Raw genomic sequence first — 15,991 nt, forward strand, 5'->3', positions numbered from 1 at the left:
GTGTTTCTGATGACGCCTGGCACTGTAAGGTGACGATGTTTTATTTCTGTGTCCGCCAGTTGAGCCGGATTCGCAAATGTCAACAAATAACAGAAAATACCAACTCACTAGCCGTATTCGCAGGCGTGAAACTGATGCCGAGAGCAAGGATTCCTGTTCGAAACGAAGGGAATATTCAGGTGTGGTTGCGAGCAGCGTTTGCAAATGTGTTTCCTATGACAGCCTCCCCTCTCCCCCTTTCCTGGGCGATCCGCGCCCGCGGGAGAGGAGTGTGCTATTGCCCCAATCGCGCCAATCTACAACGGAGAATATTCGGGCCGCGTTTCATTTCGAGTAGGTGCTGTGTTATTGGTAGACAAACGCAAGCCCTGCCCACTCGAATGCTAGGCTCGTACCAGCTGCTGAGTACTGGAAAGCGTCACATTAGCCTCGTGCCTGTGACCATCAAATTTTGGGAAAAAATAAGTTTGTGAGCAGGCGGCAGCGTGACCGCGGTCAAAAAGCTCTTGTAGAGGAAGATATAAGTAACGGGAAAGATATTGCGTGCTTGCCATTCATACCACAAAGCGTTGGCAGCATTGCCAGCTTGTATTCGGCTGGCCTCGATGAACCCTAGGCACTATTTTTCAGCCCTTCCACTTAGAAACCTATCACCAAGTCGCAAGCTTAATAAAATAACGTCCTGTTAAACCCCTTAGTAGCTCGCGCATTAACTAAAAAGCGAAAGCACTAACATGTCGCCTGCGCTAGCGCGCCGACACGTTCATGACGCCTCGCCGACTACCGAGATGCTAAAGTGTTTTGCGAGCCCAGTAGTCGGCAGGTGTGACGTCACGAATCCACCATGGCTGCCCGACCAATCATAGAACAGGATTTCGACTATTGGTAGCACGATAGTTGGGATGAAACGCGGCTTTGTGTTATTCATCGATAGCAGGACTGCGTGTGTTTGTCAATTTTATTGCGGTTACACTCTTGACTTCAGTCTTAATCTCGAATGGCATACAATAAATACGCCACCATTTTCACTTCAATTTGGCGACACGTCTTTTTGGGTGAGTTTTTGAAAGTGTCCACTTGAAATGCCTGTTGATGACAATGTGTTAGTACCGTGTCATTCTGCTGCCCAGGCCAATTTTGCTCCCTCGTTAGCCAAATCGCACAGCAGTCTCAAAATTGACGGTAGTGTTGGTGCATATCTGGCGTTGTACATCATCAGAGCCAGGAAAGTGAGCAGCTCTACGTTGCTTGGCACGGACAGGATCACCATCCTTCTCACCCTATCGTCCGTGGGTCTGCTTGTCCCAGATAGACGATATTCCCCCTGGACAACTCGTATCTCTCCTTCCTGAGACGGAGACCGCAGTCTTAAAGCCGCTGCATGACCGTCTCCAGATTTGCCGTCCTTTCCCTGCATCTTAAGTACGGTTGCATTCGAACATCTTCGACTCTCCATGGTCACGCACCTGACCTGAGCCAGCCATGCTTGGGACCGACGACGGCCTCTCGCGTCGTAGCCTTAGCAACCTGCTCGTCTGTAACTGGCAGCATGTCGTCCTCCATGCCGGGCAGATCTGCTTTCCATCGTCCTCCACTGCGCTGCGCACCTGTCAGAGCCCGGTCTCCGCCTTCGAAAGCGCCGCTGACTAAGAACGTCTGCCGCCACATTCTGCAACCCGGACACAAGTGCCGTCTGATAATCGCACATGCTCAGCAAGAGAGCCCATCATTGAAGACGCGCGGCAGCGACGGTCGACGTCTTGGCTGACGGGATACAAATGCGGCAAAGTGGACGATGATCTGTGACCAATGATCTGTGCATAGGCGTAGGAACGTTTCAAAAAGTGCGGGGGGGGGCAAGCTCAGGGTGTGTCTCAAGAACTTTTTCTGGAAAACAAGCCCGACGACCGGTTGGGGGCGGGGGGCTAGAGATGGAGGTTATCGCTCTTTATTTCAATAATTGCTATCCTAGATATGCATCTAGAGCTGTTTCTCACTGGTGCACACTCTTACCTGTTCGACTCATTTTGTCATTCGAAAAATAAGGCTTTCCAGCTTCCGAAGGTGATTCGTCCATTTCAACGTTGTCTGTCCTGGGGGAACCGAAATTCCAGGAGCGGGTAGGCATTTTGGGTCATGAGGAGACGTCTGTCTCCACAGGGTAGATGCACAAATATGGCCTGAGCATAGGCTGGTGAGAATTTTGAAAGTGAATCGATGGCTCCCAGTACAACAGGCTTTGTTATGCGCCTTTATTTCGCTGGCTGCTTTTCAAGAGATAATACTTGTCGCGGCATTTTAGGTGGAAACAAATTCGGAAGCTTGAAACTGCCAAAAATCATGTGACAAAGCCATAAAATTGGAGATTCCCCTTCAAAACCAAGCCACAGAATGAAGGTCTTTCTGTCATACATTCCTTGTCTGAGCTCGGCTCCCGTCCGCCGTCGGTGGCCACTGTCCCGGCTCAGCTGTCTCCGAATAACTGACCGCAAACTGGTGGTATGGCTGCTTTGCTGCATTTTTTTTCTGGATCAGCGTTGCTACTAATTGGGATGTAAAGCATGTGTTGGACACCTCCAACAGTACTTTTCTCCGAGTTATCTTCCCTAACACCACACCACTCCAGAAAATGCCGCCGGGGAGCTGTCTACTTTAGGTAAGAATTGACCCAGTGGACATTAAATTGCCCATTATTCAACGTAGATGACTTGATCTGTTTTTGTGTGTATGCAGGGGGTAGCCAGAGCCTTGCTAAGAGGAACACAGGGTTGACAAAAGCCCCCTTTATGGTGATCCCCACACAAAAGGATGTCCCCGGATATAGTTTGCTTGTTAACAAGGGATACGGCTTTCTTCGTTTCATTGCTATTGTTGCGCTGTAACCAGAACAGAAACCAGCAGCTACCGTGAAATTAATTCTGTTTACATTTTTAACGCGCGCCCGGGTGACGCTCTAGATACCCTTCGCTCGCGTGCGGATAAATTTGACTCCCTGAGATCCCGGGACCTAAGAGAGCTAGGGACACCAAATTCACAGCGTGTGTTAACCTGTGCGTGAACTCACTTAGGTCAAAGTTTGAGATTGCTAGGTCACGACTTTTGGGCTAAATAAAGTCAAACGAGGTCAAATCCTAGATTGGTCTCTAAAGTGCACCCAGAACTTAGATAATGTTTGTAAGCAAAAGGCCACATGTTCATTTAAGGCCAGTGACCTTATTTAACCTTTTGAAGGTCATGGTAAGACCGCTCTGAGTTCTGCATTTGAATAAGCGACAAAGATAACGCTGGCCAGTATGTTTCTAAAAACAAAATGTTGACCCAGATCATTTTAGGTCAATGACGTATTCTGACCTCAAAGAAGTCCTCGGAGGATTAAAATGCGGTTTCCGCCATCAATAAATTCGAAATGAGCACCAGAAACCATCTCATCCAGCAAGCCCTACAGTAATAAAACAGGTTGGTTTTGATTTTGTCTGACCTCTGTATCTGACCTTATGTCAACATAATTTGCTCATTCAATATTTGTGTTGCTTGAGAAAGCATCTCAGAGATGTATGGCTTCGTCTCACATTCCATTGTTGCATCAGATTGAACGATTCCCTAGAAGTTGCGTTCGCTGAAACCATGGCCTGACTTTGACCTCCCATAGGCCAGCGACATTATAAAGTACATCCAAATTGTGTTATGCTAAACGATCCTCTATTCAATTTTCTACAGCTATGCAAAACATGGCGTGACCGCGCCGCGCCGTTCCGAAACCATTCTGGAAAACCCTTCGGGGGCGATTCAATTTGACCTCCAATCCGAGCGCGTGTTAACACACATCCGGCTGGCCGCCTAGATATCCTTCGCTCGGGTGGGGGGTTAGTTTGACCCCCCCCCCTGAGATCTCGGTAACTAAGAAAGCTAGACACACCAAATTTACAGGATGTGTTGACCTGTACGTAAACTTACTCAGGTCAAACTTTCAGGTTCCTAGGTTATGACCCTTGGATCAAAAAAGGTCAAACAAGGTAAAATTCCAGGTTGGTCTCTGTATCATGATGTTACTGGCGTACCCCTGAGACCGCCCCTGCTCGCGCCGCCAGTGCTGCTGCACTTTGGTACGCCGCGGCCCCGAATGGCGGTGTACTGCCTGGGGCGCCACCCGCCGGAGTCGGCGCCGCCCGCTCGCTTCGCGGGATAATACAGTTGCCGTCTCGCAGCGCTCGTGTCTGGTCTGGGTAGACAGACCACGTAGACTTGAATATGGCGCAGCCGCATTGAACCTAGAGTAAGCTTAAGCAAGCATAAGCAGCACATTAATTTAAACAGTGTTAGTTGTGAACCAAGTCGAGATGCCTGGATTTCGTCCTCCTGAGGAATTCGACTTCACATCGCCTGAGAGGTGGCCGACCTGGCGTGATCGGTTCGTCCGCTACAGACTGGCATCGGGACTACACAAAGAGGACGGTGACGTTCAAGTAGCTGCGTTGATTTACAGCATGGGTCCGCAGGCTGAGCATATCGTACCAATATTTAAGCTTACTGCTGAGCAGAAGGAGGATTTTGAAGTTGTTGTCTCAAAGCTAGACGGGTACTTCATTCCGAAAAGGAACTTTATTGCAGAGCGTCACAGCTTCGAGCTTAGATCTCAAAGCTCAAGCGAGACTAATGAATCGTACATCAGAGTTTTGTTCTCTCTAGCTGAGCATTGCAGCTTCGCTGACGCTGATGAGCGTATCAGAGATCGTCTCATCTCAGAAATGTCTGACATGGAGCTGTCCCGTAGAATTCAGCTGAAGTCACTAGAGGAGGAAGTGTCTGCAAATACCGTCATTTCGATGATGCGTAATGTCGAGATCGTGAACGGCCGTGACAGCTCTGATCCGCCTGATATCAGTAGTGTTTGTGCACCGGCGCGGCACAGGCAGCCGCGCCAGCAGCGCCAGCAGTACAGACGTCAACCGCAGCCTTCCACCGCGCAACGGCAACAGCATAGTCAGCGTACCGACTTTTCAACAGCATGCAGATACTGTGGAAGAGCACGTCATGCGTCTCCGAAAGATTGTCCTGCTAAGGGAAAAATATGTGACAACTGTCAGAAAATGGATCATTTTGCGTATGTTTGTCGCTCCAACGGTGTCAGAGCGAGTGCGCGGACAGAGTCCATTGAAGAACTATCGCCGCCCAACATTTTTGTTGACGAAGCAGACAAAGCTTGCGCGCCATGGAGAGTTCAGTCCTTCTAAATGGTCAACGAGTCGCTTTCAAAGCTGACTCTGGCGCTGATGTTAGCATTCTGACGCTGAAAACGTACAAGAAGCTGAAACTGCCGCCGCTTCAACATGCTTCAAATACTCTGAAAAGTGTTGGTAGCGTGCTAAAAGTAGAAGGAAAGATGCACGGAACACTCCTGTTCAAGAACAAAGCCGAGCCTGAAGTGTTCTACGTTGTTGACTCAGCTAATGATCTCCTCTCCAGGTCTGCTTGCTCGCGCCTGGGCGTACTGAGATTCACAGGTGAAGTCAACGAAGACGTCTTCGGAGAGGCAGGTCTCCTGAAGACAGCACCGGTCGGCATTCAGCTCCGTGAAGATGCTGTTCCATTCGCCCTTGCCACTGCAAGAAATATCCCGCTGCCACTGATGAAGCCGGTGGAAGAGGAGCTGAAGAAGATGGAGCATCACGGCATCATCACGTGGGAGACCGAGCCAACGGACTGGGTCTCTGCGCTGGTCCCCGTCCCGAAGCCGAAGAGCAGCGGTGTCCGCATCACGGTTGACTACAAGAGACTCAACCAGTCTGTGAAGCGACAGGTGTTCCCGATCCCTACTCTGGAGCAGCTGACCTCCAAGCTGAGTGGCGCGACGCTCTTCACCAAGCTGGACGCCTCTTCCGGTTTCTACCAGATCCCGCTGGACGAGGCGAGCTCCAAGATGACCACGTTCATCACTCCGTTCGGCAGGAAGAGGTTCCTGCGACTGCCGATGGGGATCTCGCTCGCACCGGAGTGCTTCCAGCGGAAGATGGAGGAGATGCTGGACGGACTGCCCGGAGTCATCGTCTACATGGACGACACCGTGGTGTTCGGAGATGCTGCCAGCCACGATGCACGTCTCGAGGCCGTCATCAGGAGGATCCACGAGTCTGGCCTCAAGCTGAACAGGAAAAAGTGTGAGTTCCGGAAGAACGAGGTCAAGTTTTTGGGGATGAAGATCAGCAAGAACGGCATCAGCATGGACGAAGAGAAGCTCGAAGCGATCCAGCAGCTCCAACCACCAAAGAATGTCAATGAACTAAGGTCTCTGCTCGGAGTAATCAACTTCCTGGGCCGGTTCGTTCCACACATCCAGGAGTGTTTAAGACCACTGAACGAGCTTCTGAGGAAGAACGTCGCATGGATCTGGACACCACAGCAGCAGCAGGCGCTGGATGACGTGAAAGCAGCCGTCACTTCAGCTCCAGCTCTGGCGTTCTACGATCCAGCACGAGAGACGGTGGTCAGCGCCGACGCCAGCAGTTTCGGCATCGGAGGATGTGTTCTCCAGAAGCACGGCTCCGTCTTCGAACCCGTTGCGTTCTGCAGCAGAAGCCTGACTGACCCAGAGACCAGATGGGCCCAGATTGAGAAGGAACTACTCTCCGCGACGTGGACGTGCGAGAAAATGCACATGTTCCTGTCCGGACTGCCGTCCTTTCGAGCTGCATCTGGACCACAAGCCTCTGATCCCGCTGGTTAACACGAAAAAATCTCGTGGCATGCGCCCATCAGATGCCAGCGCATGCTCATGCGCTTGATGCGATACAACCCCACAGCGGTCTTCGTTCCAGGAAAGCAGCACCTGGTGCCCGACTTCCTCTCACGTCACCCGCTCCAGAAGCAGGATGAAATCAGCGCTGTGCTTCAAGAAGACATACATGGATTCTGTGAGAGAATCTTCAGCGATCTTCCCGCCACACCGCAGCGTCTGGTGGAGATCAGCAAGGCGCAGCAAGCAGACGAACCCCTACAACGCGTAGTTCAGCAGACTCTCTCTGGCTGGAAGGAGGGAGCGAAGCATCCCGACCTGCTGGACTACTTCGCCTCTCGGGGAGAGATGAGCGTTCTGTACCTAACGTGTGGTACACTGCTGATGCACGGGCGACGCATCGTCATCCCTCCGAGTCTGCGAGATGAAATGCTCACCCGACTACATGATGACGGACACTTCGGTCTGAACAAGTGTCGCCAGAGGGCAGCAGAATCGATCTGGTGGCCTCAACTCAGCATCGACCTGAAGCGTCATCTCGAGAGCTGCTCGTTCTGTCAGGTGAACGCGCCAGCCCAGCACGCTGAGCCACTGGTGACAACCCCAACGCCATCAAGACCGTGGACGCACGTTGCAGCAGACGTCTTCCACTTCAACAACTGCAACTGGCTCGTCACGGTGGACATCTTCAGCAGGTATCTGGAGATACAACGCCTCCCGAGTCTCACCAGCAGCGCAGTCATCGAGCGTCTGAAGCGCCTGTTTTCCCGCTTGGGGATACCAGACCTCGTGACAACAGACGGAGGAACGCAGTTCACTTCAAGCTCGTTCGCCAACTTCACAGCGTCCTACAGGCTTTACAAACCGCATCACAGACCCGCACACGCCGTCTTCCAACGGAGTAGCTGAACGGGCCGTGAGAACCGCCAAGTGGATACTTCGCCAGAGGGACCCCCACCTCGCCCTCCTCAACTACCGCACGACGCCTGTGGAAGCAACCGGATACTCCCCAGCCCGTCTCCTGATGGGACGCGAACTTCAATCTCGTCTCCCCATCGCTCAGCCAACCGGAGAAGTGACATGGCAGCATGCCAAACTCCGAGATCGGCAGAGGAAGAAGCTGGAGACATGCTTCAACCGGAGACACGGTGCCCGCGATCTTCAGCAGCTACAGCCCGGGGATCATGTTCGGATCAAGACGGAGAAGGAAGCAAGCTGGTCCGAGCCCGCCACCGTCATAGAGAAGCTCTCTAGACGCAGCTACCTTGTGGAGCTCAAGGGTGCTCGCTATCGTCGCAACCGACGTCATCTGATGCAGATCCCTCCGTTTCAGGTGTTGACACAGCACGGTTCCGCGCGGCGTGCTGACTGTTCTGCATACAGGGTGCCCGCTCCAGACCTCCTCTCTGGCCGCCATGCTGAGGTGGCGCCACCGGTGCTGCTGCAACCGCAGCCGCGCGAACTGGCGCCTGCACCACGATCGGTAGTGCCACGGCCACCACCAGCTGTGCCGTCGCCCGCGTCGAAAGCGGCGCCGCCGCCGTCGCTGCCGCCGCTGACAGAAGCTGCGGCCCAGCCCTGCAACGTGCAAGTGCCCCAGACACAAGACCCAACGCCACTGCTTAGTTTTAGTCCGCGTAAAACACGCAGTGGCCGCGTTTTCTGAGAGGCATCAAAGGAAAGCAGCAGAGGAGAAGCAGTCTGAGAAGCAGAAGGGAAGTAGCAGCCTCAGAAGCAGCATAGCAGCAGCAGGGAAGCAGCAGGGAAGCAGCAGTCTGTCGCCAATAATTTCGTTTCGCAAGCGTTTTTTTATATATTATACATTTATTTGCATTTCCTCAAGGGGGGGAGATGTATCATGATGTTACTGGCGTACCCCTGAGACCGCCCCTGCTCGCGCCGCCAGTGCTGCTGCACTTTGGTACGCCGCGGCCCCGAATGGCGGTGTACTGCCTGGGGCGCCACCCGCCGGAGTCGGCACCGCCCGCTCGCTTCGCGGGATAATACAGTTGCCGTCTCGCAGCGCTCGTGTCTGGTCTGGGTAGACAGAACACGTAGACTTGAATAGTCTCCAAAGTGCCCCCAGAACCTTGATAACCGTTTCTAAGCAAAAGGTCGCATTCTTGTTCAAGGTTAGTGGGCCTTGTTTTACCTTTTGAAGGTCAAGGTGACCAAAATCATACAAGATTGCTTTGATTTTTGCATTTCACAAGGCGATAAAGATTACGCTAGGCAGTATGTTCCTAAAACAAAATGTTGCCCTTTGTCATTTTAGGTCAATGACCTATTCTGACCTCTAAGAAGTCCATGGAAGATGAAAAATGCGGTTCCTGCTATCAATAAACTCAAAATGAGTACCAGAAACTATCCCATACAGCAAGCCCTAGAGTAACAAAACAGGTTGGTTTTGACCTGTGTGACCTTCATACCTGAACTTAGGTCAATGTAATCTGCCCATTCAACTGTTGTGTTGTCTAAGAAAGCATATTAGAGATGTCTGGCTTTGTTTAACACTCCGTTGTTGGATCAGATTGAACGATTCCCTAGAAATTGTCTTCACTGAAGCCATGGTCTGACTTTGGCCTGTTATAGGTCAGCGACGTTAAAAGGTACGTCTAAATGTTTTATGCCAAAAGATCCGCTATTTAATTGTCTAAAGCTATGCAAAATTTGGCACTGCTGTGTCGCGCCGTTCGGAAACCATTCTGGAAAAACCTTGGGGGTCAATTTTACCCCCCACCCGAGCGCGTGTTGCCAATAAACTGCAGAAATCAGGTGTTTAACGACCGCATGGAATAAATCACCGGTGTCCATAATTTACCATGGCTTAGTGGACTCTTTCTAAACCGATAAAATTCAGAAGCTTTTTCATAATGTTTTATTTGCGTTCTACAAACGTTAAGGACATTGCGAAGGTAGATTGTAGATCGATATGTTTGATCGCAATTTGAGGGTGAAAATTTTGATCGTAGATCGATTGGTCAACAATGTGTATTAACATCACCAAACCTTGTTTGTCTAGGAATGTTTAACATTCAGTCAGAATTGATTAATGATGCAATTTATATAACGTGGTTTTTAACATGCGCGCTCGCAAATCTTGCAACAAAAACCTCGACACCAGGCGCTGCAGTCTCCATAGTCCGCGGAACGCTAGCTTAGTGGTTAACTTTTCGTCATGGCCCACCGGTGGACGAAAATGATGACGGTTCTGAAATAATTACCTTTGAACACTTATATTGGTCAGCAATAAAAGTTGTGTGACATAATTTTGAGCATGCGTACTCACAGTCTTAGTTTAAAAAACCTCGACACCAGGCGTTGCAGTCTCCGTAGGCCGCGCAGCGTTGGCTCAACAGCTTATGCTGAATCGTGGCCAACGGGTGGGAGAAAAAGATGGCGCTTCTGAAAGAGGCGCTTTTGAATGCTTCAGGACATCAAATCTTTCATCTACAAGGCAGTCTGGACGCATATTTTACGTGTGCGATTTTTAGACTGATGGTAAGAACAGATTGGCCATTAAAGCACCGCGAAGTGGTGCTGGAATCTAGTGGTGAAACTGGAAGAGTAGCGGTAGATTTTCTATTTCTCGTGTTTTTGTAACTATCAATCTGTCCAGAAGACAGATTAACACGGCACCCACCGTCTGGTGGCATTTGCAGTGGCCGACGCCGTTCGGTTTTACGGAATATGCAACCCAGACCCCACTGTTCTTGCTCTCGAGTTTGCGGGCGGGCATGTTCAAACCTTTTGATGCATTTTCACTACTCCATTCTGAAAAATGAACGTTCTCAGGCAAACATGGGATGACCTTGCTCTTTTTTAAAATTATTTCGACCTGCTCCATTCAACAATAATGAAACCTCCACTCTACTCAATAACAATTAGGCCCCTTATTTCCTTTCGGGCAAGAGGCCCCTTGAGTAGAACACCAAGGGCACATTGCCGGTTCCGGTCAAGAGCTGAAGGGCCACTCCGTCCCATCGCGAAGCGTCCGCCGGCTGTCATTCTGGCGACAGGGGGGCGGGATCTCCTGGTCGATCCGGAAGCCATTGGAAGGATATATCATATCACGTTGTTTCCCTCCCTGACATGGGAGACCTTCTGACCAGCACAGTTGGCCACGGATCAGCACAGGAACCCTCATTGACGCAATAACATGCCTGATCGCCAACTGTGGTTCAATAATTGTCACACAGGGTCCAGTTCCGTGCTTTTCTGTTTTCTTCAGGGATATTGAGGAATCCCTGAACATAGATTATAGATGAAATGGGGTCCTAAGCTTGTATTAACATGGCTAATCTATGTCCGTATTAAAATGCTCAAGATTTAGTCAGAATTGATTACTGATAAAAAAAACTATGCAATATGTTTTGAACATACGCGCTCGCACGTCATAGCAACAACAGCCTGAACACCCGGCGTTGCAGTCTCCATGGGCCGCGTCAGCCGTTCAATCAATCATTCATGTTCCATTTGAGCGTATTTCTTCTCGGCCGCCGAGCGAGCGAAAAGCATAGACCACTGGTCTCTCCGCAGTCCCTGGAAACTGGTGGACAATGCACGGCCCCACTCCGCGCGACGAAGTGTCACAGTATACCTTCAACGGCCTAGCCCCGTCGTAATGACCGAAGTCGAATCTACATGCTACGAAACTCCATGCTTCGTTCTTCGTCGTAATGCGAGCGAGATCGCCATCGGCAGTCGCAGGAACCTCTTCCTGCCGAACGGAGTGATGAACGTGGTCATCTTGGAGCTCGCCTCGTCCAGCGGGATCTGGTAGAAACCGGAAGGGGCGTCCAGCTTGGTGAAGAGCGTCGCGCCACGCAGCTTGGAGGTCAGCTGCTCCAGAGTAGGGATCGGGAAAACCTGTCGCTTCACAGACTGGTTGAGTCTCTTGTAGTCAACTGTGATGCGGACACCGCTGCTCTTCGGCCTCGGGACGGGGACCAGCGCAGAGACCCAGTCCGTTGGCTCGGTCTCCCACGTGATGATGCCGTGATGCTCCATCTTCTTCAGCTCCTCTTCCACCAGCTTCATCAGTGGCAGCGGTTCTTTCTTGCAGTGGCAAGGGCGACTGGAACAGCATCTTCACGGAGCTGAATGCCGACCGGCGTTGTCTTCAGGAGACCTGCCTCTACAAAGACGTCTTCGTTGACTTCACCTGTGAATCTCAGTACGCCCAGGCGCGAGCAAGCAGACCTGGAGAGGAGATCATCAGCTGAGTCAACAACGTGGAACACTTCAGGCTCGGTTTCGTTCTTGAACATTGTTGTTCCGTGCATCTTTCCTTCTACTTTTAGCACGCTACCAACACTTTTCAGAGTATTTGAGGCATGTTCAAGCGGCGGCAGTTTCAGCTTCTTGTAAGTTTTCAGCGTCAGAATGCTAACATCAGCGCCAGAGTCAACTTTGAAAGCGAATTGTTGACCATGTAGAAGGACTAACTCTCCACGGCGCGCAAGCTTGTCTACTTCGCCAACAAAAATGTTGGGCGGCGATAATTGCTCAATGGACTCTGTCCGCTCAATTGCTCTGACACCGTTGGAGCGACAAACAGATCCAAAATGGTCCATTTTCTGACAGCTGTCACAGATTTTTCCCTTAGCGGAACAATCTTTCGGAGACACATGACGTGCTCTTCCACAGTATATGCATGCTGTTGAAAAGTCGGCACGCTAACCATGCTGTTGCCGTTGCGCGGTGGAAGGCTGCTGTTGACGTCTGTACTGCTGGTGCTGCTGGCACGGCTGCCTGTGCTGCGCCGGTGCACAAATCCTACTGATGTCAGGCGGGCCAGAGCTGTCACGGCCGTTCACGATCTCGACATTACGCATCATCGAAATGACGGTATTTACAGACACTTCCTCCTCTAGTGACTTCAGCTGAATTCTACAGGACAGCTCCCTGTCAGACATTTCTGAGATGAGACGATCTCTGATACGCTCATCAGCGTCAGCAAAGTTGCAGTGCTCAGCTAGAGGAAACAAAGCCTTGATGTACGATTCATTAGTCTCGCTTGAGCTTTGAGATCAAAGCTCGAAGCTGTGACGCTCTGCAATTAAGTTCCTTTTCGGAATGAAGTACCCGACTAGCTTTGAGACAACAACTTCAAAATCCTCATTCTGCTCAGCAGTAAGCTTTAATGTTGGTGCGATATGCTCAGCCTGCGGACCCATACTGTAAATCAACGCAGCTACTTGAACGTCACCGTCCTCTTTGTGTAGTCCCGACGCCAGTCTGTAGCGGACGAACCGATCACGCCAGGCCGGCCACCTCTCAGGCGATGTGAAGTCGAGTTCCTCAGGAGGACGAAATCCAGACATCTTGACTTGCTTCACAACTCACACTGCATAAATTAATGTGCTGCTCGCGCTTGCTTAAGCTTATTCTAGGTTCAATGCGGTTGCGCCATATTCAAGTCTTACGCGTTCTGTCTGCTCGCACTCCCTTCAATCGGACCACGGTCATTCAGACCAGACACGAGCGCTGCGAGACGATAACCGTCCTAACACGCGAGGCGAGCAGGCGGCGTCGACTCTGGCAGGCGGCGCCCCAGGCAGTACACCGCCGGTCAGGGCAGCGGCGTACTGAAGTACAGCAGCACTGCCGGCGCGAGCAGGGGCGGCCTCAGGCCCACGCCAGTAACATCACGATACAGTGGCATTCTGCTGCTCCGACCAATTTTGCCCCCTTGTTAGTCCGTATAATGATCCCAAAACTGGCGGTAGGTTTGCCACAAATCTGACGGTAGGCTTGGCACAAATGTGGCTTTGTATGTCATCGGAGCCAAGAAAGTGAGCCGTTTTTCTCGTTTCTTGGCTGGGTATGGTCACAATGTTTCTCACCCTGTCGCTCGTGGGTCTGAAGCTATCCTTGGAGCTCTCTTGTCCCAGGTACACGATCTTCTCCCTGAACAACTCTTTCCTGTGATGGCGACCGCAGCGATGCAGCCGCTGCATGACCGCCTCCACATACGTCATGTGCTTTCCTCGTTCTTTCTGTCACTAGGATGTCATCCACGGAACATGTCACACCACCCAAGCCCCTCAAAACCTGATCCACCGTTATCTGCCACGCATTTGAAGAGCCTTCTGCCCAAAAGACAGTCTTGTTGGTCTCATGAGCCTCAATGGCCTATTCATGGTCAGCTGAATCTGGCGTTTTGGCGCAAGTGGAAGTTTTTTGTAGGCGCTAGCCAGGTCGGGCTTGGAAAACGATTGACCATGAGCCAATAAGCTGAATATTTTATCGGCAGTGTGCAGACAATGCGCCTGGTCTCTGCCGCATCGATTTGCGGTGACTCTATGATTGCATATTTACGCTACCTCCTGACTTGCAAACAAGAACCAGTGGTGCTGTCCGGTCAATCTGCTCCACCAGTAGCAGCTCACCTCGGATTTGGCGCTCCAGCTTCTTGTGCGCTTGTCCCCCAGAGCAAACGGGACTGTAGCCTCGACTCCAGCTCCACCTGTGCTTCCATAACTCTGAACTCTCTCAATGCCTCCGAAAACAGCTCCTGGTGCTTGCTCTGTAGTTCAGACAACGATATTTCACACACAGCATGGTCCTTTCCTCGCACGGTTTTGCCACGGAATATTTAATTCCAGTCTAGACGATCTTTGAACATTCCGGTCTCTACCAAGCAGCGGATAGTGGCTCTTCACATCCATGACTGAAACGCTACATTCGACTCTTCGCCCCCTGCACTCCACTGTTGCCATGGTAGCTCACCAATGAGCCCCAGCGGTGCGCCGTATGCGAAGAACCGCGGTGCTGACCGAGGCTTTGGCCGTACTACGGAGCTCAGCGTTTTGAAACATCCAGCAAACGCGCTCCGGGGGAGCTGTTATTTCTGCTCCGGTGTTCAGTTCCATGTCGACTGGTGCCCTATTGAGATACACAGCGGTGGGCAGCTTACCTTCTCGCGTTTTGTGCGTGTGAAGTACCTCGTAGTCTACCTCGTCAGTCGAGTCCGATGACGGCCGGTGCCGCTCCTCCACTGCTTGGCTGTTTGAACACCGCCCTTCTCATGCTGTCCTGCCAGCTCCCGGCCTCGGTCAGTGCGTGTGACGTCATGCCGGATTCGATCAGCACCAGTGTTTGGATTCTTACAACACATGACCACTGAATGGACCCCCTCTGGCGCTTGTTACGCACAGCCTTCACGTGCCCGCATACAGTTGCATTATGCCTGGCTTTCCCACAACGAAAACATTGCCTTTGACCACCGCTTTTTTCGCGTTTGACGTCATGCAGTTCCATACCACCCAGACTTTATAATGCGGCCTGCTTGGATACAGCCTCAAATACACGTGCATGCTTAGCAACGGTCTCCAGCGCCAATGACGTCATGCACAGCAACTCCTTTCGACAGCAAAAATTGTTAAATTGGTGTGCGGATACCAGTTGATATCTCAGGACCTCGTGCAAACAGCCTCTGAGGTTTCCGTTCCCAGTGATTTCCTTCAAGTCGGTCAAGTGCTACGCAATCGATTCCCATCGCGCTGCGAACGTTGAAAAAATTGCAACTTGCTGCGATCACCACAAGTTGAGGCTGAGGGTGTCGGCGCACTTTTGCCCTAATCTGCCCACAAACCGCCTCTTACAGTGTGGCCGTGCTGATCAAATCCTTGATTTTTCCAAAGGCTCTCTGTCCAACGGCTGTCAAAATAAGCCCTTTGCCTGGCTTCCATACGGATATCATTTTCGGAACAGCAGATCTGGAATCGCTTCAAGTAGTTGGCAAGGCTCTTCTCCGCCGCATCAAAAGTTGCCAACGCCCCATGTGCCCTCTTCGCACATGTGAGTTGGTATCTTCCTTTATGTCGACTGCTTGGTGAGGTACAACTGTCCCCTGCGGCGTCCACGAGCGTCCGTCATCTTCGCCGCCAGTGACGTATGTGCGGCAGCTTCATACACATACCACGCCCGGCCCCGCGCCCGGTGCGGCCGTGAGCACCGTTGCCGAGCCGACACGCGCTCTGGAGCGGACTGTACGCGGACTGTACGCGGACACGCGGACTGCAGTCCGGGTCACGTGACCATGCCCGGCGGCCTCGGTTAGACAACACGGTCAGGCCAGAGGCGCACCCAGCTACGCACATACGGTCGTGCCTGCAGAACAGCCCGTATACCGTGTTAAAGGTCTTTGAATTTTGGCATGCAAACCCCAAAATACCAGAGCAAGAGCTCAGGATCTTTTACATTGATTAATTGCGCTTTTAAAGGCCGCGAGTGCGTTTGGATTAAGCCCGGTCA

Source organism: Pollicipes pollicipes, unplaced genomic scaffold, assembly GCF_011947565.3.
Source record: "Pollicipes pollicipes isolate AB1234 unplaced genomic scaffold, Ppol_2.1 Scaffold_6138;HRSCAF=7277_pilon_pilon_pilon, whole genome shotgun sequence".
Lineage (NCBI taxonomy): Eukaryota > Metazoa > Arthropoda > Thecostraca > Pollicipedomorpha > Pollicipedidae > Pollicipes > Pollicipes pollicipes.